The sequence below is a fragment of the Pterocles gutturalis genome, unplaced genomic scaffold, assembly GCF_000699245.1.
Source record: "Pterocles gutturalis isolate BGI_N339 unplaced genomic scaffold, ASM69924v1 scaffold11463, whole genome shotgun sequence".
Taxonomy (NCBI): Eukaryota; Metazoa; Chordata; class Aves; order Pterocliformes; family Pteroclidae; genus Pterocles; species Pterocles gutturalis.
In genome coordinates this window covers 28,391-37,757 of record NW_010120611.1, presented here as the reverse complement: position 1 = coordinate 37,757, position 9,367 = coordinate 28,391, and positions in this window count along the sequence as shown.

Sequence of the window (9,367 nt, the reverse complement as noted above, 5' to 3'; positions counted from 1 at the left end):
AGCTGAAACAATGGAGCCACCAGAGGCCAAACGAATCCCTGGTGATTTGAACAGAGTTACACCAGGCTAAATTTGGTCCCAAGCGTACAATTAGCACAGAGGAGAGCACGGTATCATGACAGTCTCTTGGCTCTCCCTCCAGGCTCCCTTCACCAGGCTCACCCTCTTCGCCGAGGGGCTGAACGCTGCTGCCTGGCCACCCCGCCACTCTCGTTTTGCCATTTCTGGGCACCGAGAAGGGCACCCTCCATGGGGAAAAGGCAACTCAGCAGCAGCAGATTTTGCCTGGGGAAGGGCAGCTCCTGTTTCCCTCTTCCCTCGGGGGGTAGGATGGGTGAGCTGGTCCTTTCCGCTGCAAGGAAATGAAACCCATCGCCCAAGGAGACGTGCCTGCAGGCATCCCTCCATGCTGGGCATCCTCCCCGTGCCTTCAGCTAGCTGAAAGCCTCGCTCACCTCCAACATCTTGTTCCCTTTACGGCCATGCAACAGGTCTCTAAATTCAGCCCTGACCAGCCTTTCATCAGCAATTTTGTGGCATCCACATTCCCTCTAATAACAGCTAAGCCACCGAACCACACTTTTTCAGCACATTTGTATTTCAAATGCTGAGAAAATGGGTCGGAAATCATCCAGGATTTTTTTTTGGTGACTCCTGGCCAAGCAGGCACTTTGGGAAGCCCGTCTGCTCCCGCAGCCAGGCAGAAGTGCCGTGCCTGAAAAACAGAAGGGGCAGAAATAAATAATAAAAAAAAAACAGCAAAGAACAGCTAAGTAGACCTTTTCAAACTCCAGAAACACTTCCTCAAAACCATGGTTTTGTGCATCAGGCGCGAGCAGAGCCTGGATGGCAGAGCTGCTTCCACTCGCCGCTGTGCAGCAAGGGGCTGGCAGACCCGCACCAGCAACGGCCCCACGTCAGATCGGGGCTTTGCTCTGACTCTGAGAAAACTCCTGCTCACCTCAGGCAGAGGGTGTGTGTGTCTGAAAAAAAAAAAAAGCAATGAAAAAGTGTCAAATGATTAAAAAAAAAAAAAGGGGAACAAAAAGCAGAGTGTGGGACTGGAGAAGGTCTGTGCTCGGTGCCTCCCTCCCCATGTCCCCCTGCCCCCTCTGGCTCCACGGCCCGGAGCCTTTTCAAACATACAGACTTCTCATTCCTTTGACAATTCTTCAAAGGCTTCAGGATTTGAGGGAACTTCCTGTTTCATCGCAAAAATCTTGCTTTCTTTTCCTTTTCCAGACTCTCACACCCCGCGCTAACGAAGCGGCGTTTGCTGTGTGTCCGACGACCCTGCCTGCTGCGTGACATTAAAGCCACGCTGCTCACGGTGCTTTGGCCCTTACATCCCCCTTCTGACCCCCGAGGTTACTGCAGAACAAAGTCTAGCTCCATGCTGTAAAATGTATTTCCTCCCTTGCTGTTTTAGCGTTGCACGGGGTTGTGTGTATTATTTTGTTACTGGAGGGTTGCTGGTGCCCACTGCTCTGCACACATGGCTTCGCTGTTGTGGGGCTGCGTTAGCATCCCAGCTCCTGGGCTTAGTTCCATTTATTTATTTTAGGAAAAGGTAGTTTTTAAGGATGGAAAAATAAACATCTTTAAAGACATACCAAGACGTGCTGAAGACGTGGCGCGGAGAGGAAATCCCGTTGATCCCGGGGCCGCGCCTGCCCGAGCTGCACCCCGCGAGCGTGGCCACGTCCTTGTCCCCTGCTCTCCCGCAGCCTCCCGGCACCAACAACTGACTTCTGGCGCTCGGCATTTCTGCAGCGCGTATTGATGTCGCTGTGAAAACAGCACGGCATTAACAATTCTCAAAGGCTTGAGTTACTGTAAAAATCTGCACCGGCCATGGGGTTTAAAAGTTCAGATAAAGGAAGAGGTGGAGGGAGAAGAAAAGAGAGGGGGAGGAGAGGAGCAAGCGCTGGCTTGAGCGCTGGCACGCGGTGATGGCTCTCGGTGTGACGGGCAGGCATCAGCCCCCAGCAGCATCCCCAGCGAGCACTGGGAAAGGCTGCGGGAACCCTCTCCTCTGGCTGCTGGTGGGTAATCAGGTGGCAGAAAGGACTTTAGGAATCACAAAAATTCATCCCAGCACCCAGCTCCCCTGCAGCACCCCCAGAGCCTCCTGAGCTGGCACAGTGTGGGACTGGTGGCAGGTCTGGTCCCCGACACACCTCCAGGGCAGAGGATGGTGCAGGGGCTCAGAGCCTTGCCCTGCCCTGGAGTCACATCTGGGGCTTGTTCTCCTCATCTGCCAAGGGAAGGGAAAACCAGATGAGTTTGGGGAATACTGGGAAGGAGCAGAAGCACAGGACGCCACACCCTTGCTAGCAGAGCATCCGCAGCTCTGCTGTGAAAGGGGAGACGGAGAAGACAATGAAATTAAGGGGAGAAACTCCTGTCAAGCTAAATAATTAAGTCTGTGGGTACATAATTGATGTGCTCTTGATGTGGACCTTAAACCATTTACAAGGCTGGTGTGTAACCTGACATGTGCAGCTCTGGCACCACAACAGCGAGGGACGAGCAGTCTCAGCGGCGGGGGGGACGCCGATGGGGACCCCCCCACAGAGTCTCGGCTGAGTCCGGGGGCTCCTCCTGCCTTTCTCCACCCTTTCCCAGCTGCTGTAAGCAGGTTGCTCACCACTGAGCCATCCCACGTGCCTGGCGTTACGCTCTGGCAGACAAGAGCAGCTCCACCACCCCAAGGAAGATGCCCACGTGGTGAGACAGGGTGGTACGAGAGGGAGATGCTGCTGTTTCTCTGCTGAGATTTTTCACCTCATCTGAATCCTAAACATCAGCATGAGCCGCCCAGCGCCATCTCTAACACACCCATAGGGTTTTTTCCCCACCATCTCGCCCGCAGCGCACGCACACGCTCTGCCGAATGCAGCATCCCCGGCCAGCGCTGCTTGGGAACAGCCCTTCCGACCCGCTGCTCTCCCCACAGCTCTGCCCATCCGTGCCCCTAATGCAGAGAGATGGAGCAATCAATACACAAACGAACTGCCCGACAAAATGAGGCCACTGGGGATGGAGCTGAGCCCTGGAGATGGTCCCTGGGGGGTCTCTGCCTGGGCTGAGGCGGGGGATGCCAACCCCACAGCTGACTGCACTATCCCATAAGAAAGACATCAGTCTCGAGGGCTTTTTCCCCACTGTCAGTCATCCACAAAGCTCTTTCCTGCCCCATCAGTTACAGAAGTCAAATAGCACTGTACATCCCTATTCTGTTTTTTTTTCTTTTTTGTTTTTTTTTTTCTTCACTTGGTCTTTTCACACTCCATTGTCAAGAAAAGCTAGTTCTGCCCTTCTGATGCTTTCCTGCTGCTGTGGCACCTGCCTGTCGGGAGCACCCATCACGCCACAAATCTCCTGGCTGCCACCAGCCACCCCGCTGGGTCACAAGGCACCCCAAGGATGGAGCAGGAGCACGACCCCGGGCTGTCTGCTGTCACACAGACCGGCCCGGAGACCAGCACACTGGCTCCATGCCGAAAAGGATCCCTGTCCCTCCTGGCTGTCCCCTGCTCCTGGTGCTTTGAGAGTCATCCTGATGGGCTGTGTCAGCAGAGTCACCCAGAGCCTCAGCAGCTCCCCGCCACCCCGAGCCCACCCCAGGCATGCGCCGTCTGCCCGACACTGCCTACAAACTCTATTAGCTTTGTAATTAAAAACAGCTGTAATCTGATCAGGTGGAGATCACGGTTACAAAATGAAGGAAGCCATTAGCAGGAAATGTTGTGGTTCAGGCAGACATCAAATCAGTTTAAAGAGATTGGATTTCATTGTTTTTATACAGTTACTCCATTACTATAATGCACTGGGTCCATTTAAGCGGCTGGCTCGGAAGAGTGCTCATAAGGCAGTAGTGACATCTATGTGAAATGAACGGCATAAACGGCAAGCTCCGAGGAGATAGCGGTGAATTTACACCCCTGCTCTGCAGTGAATATTAATGCACCGAGAGCTGCTGGAGCGGGGTTTGTTGGGGGTCTGGTTTTCTCTCCTCTTCCTCAAGCCCCCCATCAGCATTGCCGGCACCTCTGTGGGGCTGGGAGAGCCTCCCCGGCAGGGATCGCATCCAAGGACCTTTCCTCTCCCCCCAGCCACAAACCAAACCACGGCTCCAGTTTCTCAGTAGCGAGGTGGAGTGAGAACTGAAACCACAGCGGCCACATCGCTTCGCTTCCCCCCGGCCCCTTCGCCCCTGTGTAAACACCAGCCCGTCAAGACAAAAGCTGGAGGGTAAAATATTTAGGTTCTCACAAGAGATGTTGCCTTTTTCCTCTATTCCCCCCAAAAACAACAACAAAAAAAAGCCAAAAAACAGGGAAACCACCTGTGTTTGAAAGCATCAGACCCTGGCCCAAGCGCTGACCGTACAGCGAGGCGCGTGCCGGGACCCAGAGCGTTGCCATCGGAGGGGCTCTCTGCAGAACCTGCTGGCTCCTGCTTCTAATTCACTCGTGCCCTGAAGCCTCGAGTTGAGATACAGCTCAGGGACCTGGAGAAAAACCTACAATGGCTCCTGACTTCTCCAAGCCTGGCAGCGGTTGCTGGAGGAGCGAGAAGAGTGAAAGGGAGGGGGGGTTTATGGCATTTTGGGGTTTGCACACCACCAGCGGGGATGGGGCTGGTGGGATGACGGGGAGCAGCTTGCCGTAGAAAAGCCGAGCAAGGGCTGCGCTGCCCTGATGGCAGCCTCCCCTCGGTGCCTGGGAGCTCCCCGTGCTCCCCGCACAGGCTGGGCGATTGGTGCCGCTGGGTTCTCTTGCCAAAAAAGCCCCCGGCGGCACCACACGGGCTCGTTTCCCTGCTCCGTGCCTTGCACCTTCCTTCCAGCAGGAAAACGGGCAGGGAGGCTTCCTGGAGCAGCTGGTAAAGGGCTCTAAGACAAGGAAGGTGTTAGGAAATGCAAATGCAATGAGAGCCAGCTGGGATGGGAACTGCGACCGTCCCGTGGTTCTGTCTGAGCAGCAGAAGGACTCTGCAGGCAACACAGAATGCAAACACCACTCTCCCCTTGCCCATCTCCTCAGCAGAACAGGAGATAAAAAGGGGGCTGCAGACAAATGCTCAGGCTGCCCGCACCGGTCTGAGCGTGCAGAGCCCCCCACCCCCATCAGAGCCCCCGTGGGTTATCGCTGAGCCCCTCTCGGCTCTGTCATCTCCATACTCATCCCCTTCCCATGCAAACAGGCAAACTCCTTCCCACCGCTTATCCCCTCCGTCTCCTGTCCTCCCCCTCTCCCTTCTCACCCCAAACTGGATCGAATGCATCAAAGCCCGAGTAAATTATGTTCCCTTTGACCTGCTGGCAGCAAGTTCAGCCACAGCGCATTAACGGAGCAGGGGCTGAGGTTTCACGGTCAGCGAAGGCAGAGGAGGAACTGCAGGCCTCGTACTGCATCGCTTTTGCCTTTAGAAGTGATGTTTTCAGCCAAGGTCAGTGGCACTCAGGTTTGGGGCTCAGCCCCTATGGGAAAGGGGGGGGGGCAGGGGAGAAGCTGGGAGATGATTTCTGTGCAGCCCCCGCAGCCTGTCCCGGCCGGTCCCCATCACCTCCCACTAACCATCCCTGGAGATAACGGGCTGGATGGAGGTTGTGGGGGTCCGTGGGAGATGGCACGGCAGGAGGAGTGAGAAGCTGGGCTGGACGAATCCCTGCCAACCCCTGCACGGGTGCATGCTCACCCATGGGGGTCTGCAGCCCACGACCCCCCAAAACACTCCCTGCCCCGGCTGGGTTCCCCAGGCACCGTCTGTGCTTTGAGTTCGTTACACTACGTGTGCAACCTGGGCAACTGCATGGGGTTTTGGGTTTGGCTGCAACAAAAGATGCCCAGATCTGTGCTGCTGAGGGCTGCAGAGGCTGCGGCTTGCTTGGGAAGGGGACCTGGAGCTGGCAGGACCCAGAGAGTCGTGGAGATGTTTTGGGGGAACACTGTGGGCTCAGGCTGGATAAGACCACCAGTGCTCCCAGTTTTCTGCCAGTTATCCCTGGTGTGTCTGATGGCACGATGCAGAGGGTGCACAGCGTCAGCGCAAACCTTGGCACCCCGTGCGCAGGGACCCACGTCGAGAAAAGCGCCTGCAGCATGTCTAGCTCTGACAGACCAGCTCCAAACAGGATGATGGACTTAAAACGGTGGTAAAACACCCTGTTGTCTGTACAGGAACAGAGGTGTACTGGGACTGGCTGTCATCTCGCAGCACAGAGGCGGTTCATGCTCTCGCATCTTGGCTGTGGGGATGTTTCTGCCGCGGCGCTGGGTGTCGTGCGGAGTTTGGAGCACCCTCCTCTGAAATCGCAATCCCCAAAGAGGCGGCATCGAATCTGGAGCCTGTGAAGCCACTGCCAGCAAAATAAATATTCAGGAATATTTTTAGCCTGCTCTTGTTCGGAGAGAATTTCTTTGTGTCCTTCTGAGGAGCTTGCCGGATCTTTCATCGGTTTGTTTTTCTCATTAGCCGGCATAAGCTTTGTTCTTATTTAATAAAGATTAGGATCTGCTGCCTCCAGCCCTCTCTTTTTGCTCCTCCGTCAGGCCCGTGGGGGCTCAGGCTGCAGCGACATGTTTGATGTTGGGCTGCGGAAGTTGAAATGCGGGACAGAAGCTGGTCGGGGTCTTGTGTTCGCTCCCCCCAAACAGCCCCGTCCCGCGTCACGTCGCCCCGTCCCCGCCACCCTCCGCAGAGCTGCCCCGCGGGGCAGAGGGGAAGGGGATGGGACAGAGGATTGCAAACCGCCGTCTGCATCATCCAGAGGTTTCCAGGCTCGGCTGGAGCACTGCAAAGGTCTCGGGCTGAGCGGTCAACAGACAGCGTGGGGGAAACGGGATGGCTGATACGGGCAAGTGCAGCCCGTGTGTGAGCCTAAGAAAATAGAAGGCGTGCTGGAAACGGGGGAATGGCTTCTCCAGCTTCAGGGGTCAGGGATGTAACAGATCTCCCATCCCTTTATATATCATCGGATTCTCCTAGCTAGCCAGAAAAAGGAAATAACTGCCTGAGCTGAGTCATTCCTCAGAAAGAAATGGGTTTAAAACAACAACAATCATGAACCAGAAGGAATTTTATGACCTCCCACCCCAGAAGACGGCAGTGGGGTCTTCCGAGCTTTGAAAGCATGATCTCTGCTGACAGCCCCCGCTCTGGTGGGACCATCGCTGCAGCCAGCCAGGACGGAGCTGCTGCGTGCCAGCGCGGCCAGCTGCAGAGCATCACAGGGACAAGACCTGGGACAGGGACGGGGAGGGACCCAGGGGGGCTGAGCTGTGCCTGTGACAGAGGCAGGAGCTGTGTCCCAACCCAAGCTCCCATATGTCCCTTCTCACTTATTCTCTCCGCTGCCAGCCGCATGGGTGAGCGGGGCCATTGCTCTGCACCTTGATTTAGCCACCTCTGGAGCAAGGGGGGATTTACATTGTAAGAAATGCCGTGGTGTGTTATATATAATCAGGTCTGTACAGATCCAGTGCTGTTAACGTTGCTATATGTTAATGCACTGCTTTCTTAGAGATTCTTATTTAAAAAAAACCCCAAAGCCTCTAAGCACTGGCGCTTGGTTCGAAGGCTCCCATTTCCAGCAGGAGAGCCCATTTTGCATATGCGTAACTTCGAAAGGGCTGAATAGCTTCATGGCCAACAACATTTATAGCTTTGCTTGTGCAGGGAGATAAGGGCAGAGGAACGCAGGGCTCCGGGGCAGGAGCTGTTTGCCGAGAGGGGCCGGGAAGGAATCCAGTCCCCACCCTGCCGGAGCCTTACCTGCGCCCAGGTGCACGGCAGCCGCGGCGCCTTTCCCCCCGGCCCAGCACCAGGGCTGGATACCAAACTTCCCAGCTCACTGCGGCATAGCTGGGAGGGGAGGAGGAAGGGGGAAGAGGGGAGGAACAGCAGGGAAGGCAAATTTTAGAAATACTTTTCAAACAGTCACAGTTGTAAATGAACTCACCCTCACCATGTTTGTGTCACTTGTGTTTTGCTGCCTGGGGCTATGCGAGAGCACAAGTTTTCCTGGCACAACCCGCTCTTGGAAAATCAGCTTCCAATCCATATATGATAGTATTCATGGAAACCACAGTTCTCATTTACATGCACCGGTTTCCCTGCCAGAAACCATGCTGCCGTCCAACCCGGGAATAAAAATGCCGCCCTGTGACTTCCCTCCCCAATCACGACCAACCCATGCACTTCAAAACTCAAATATTTTCCAGGGAATGTTTGCAACCCACAGTTTAAAAAAAGAAAATCTTCCCAAATTCACGCGGTGGCTCAACATCGTGACTGCATTTAGGGAGGTTTCCATGTAGGTATTTCCCAAGCCAGATATCAACCCCACGAAGCAAAAACAAACCAACCCTTGAGAACTAAATCTTTCAAATCCAAAATTTCTTAAATATTCTTCATTCAGCATTTCTCCCTTGCTTTCTCAATTGCTTTACACTATGCTATGGAGATGTACTCACAGGTCACTAACGCACAGGGAGGAACGTGGCCCTTTTAACCCCCCTCTGCCCTGGCCAAAACCAGGGAGAGGTTCTCCTCCCTCTGCCCGTGCTGAGCTCAGCCCAGGGACCTGCTTCCTCCGTCCAGCCGCTGCCGTGCTCCGTGCAATGGAGCAAAGGTTGGGGAGGTGGAGGAGAGAGAGCCTTTCATAAAGATAAAATCTATTTCTAATGTCTATAAAAACCAAACCCAAATTCCCAGTTACTTCAACGTGAGCTGTGGGGATGGGGTAATGGAGAAGGGAGTTATTTATTAATAGAAGGGCATTTCAGCAGAGATCGGAGGAGGCGATACGGACCAAATGGAGGCATTTGCAGAAGTAATGCTCAGGAGGTTTTACCCAGCTTGGCCAGGTGTCTCCACACTGTGTCCTGGGGATGGTTGTCTCCCATTCCCTGAAAAGGGAGGTTTTGGGGAGCTGTGTCCCCACAGAGCCCTGCCATCACTCAACCCTTTGCCCCCAGACCCTGCTCTCATTTCCTGCTGGAAGCGGAGCCAGAAGAACAAGTGCAGAGGGGAGATGTTTGTGGGGCAGTCCTGTTCTTGCTGGATGTTTTGGGAAGCAGTGTGATGCTGATACCCCCCAGCTCAGACCCTCCTGCTCCACACCCAGCCCAGGGCAGGGGGGAGCCGCAGCCCCTCCAGCATGCTCCCCTCCACCACTCCCTGCCTGTGGTGTTAAACCTCCAAGGCTAGGAGCCTTAAAAGTTGTGTGAGACCCCACTCGGATTCCTACCACTGCCTCCTGCAAAATGCAAAATTCACCTCCCTAAATTCCTCGCTGACTCCTTTTGAACACACACCTCTGCCCTTGCTTGGCAGCAAACGGTGCCCAAATTTCCAC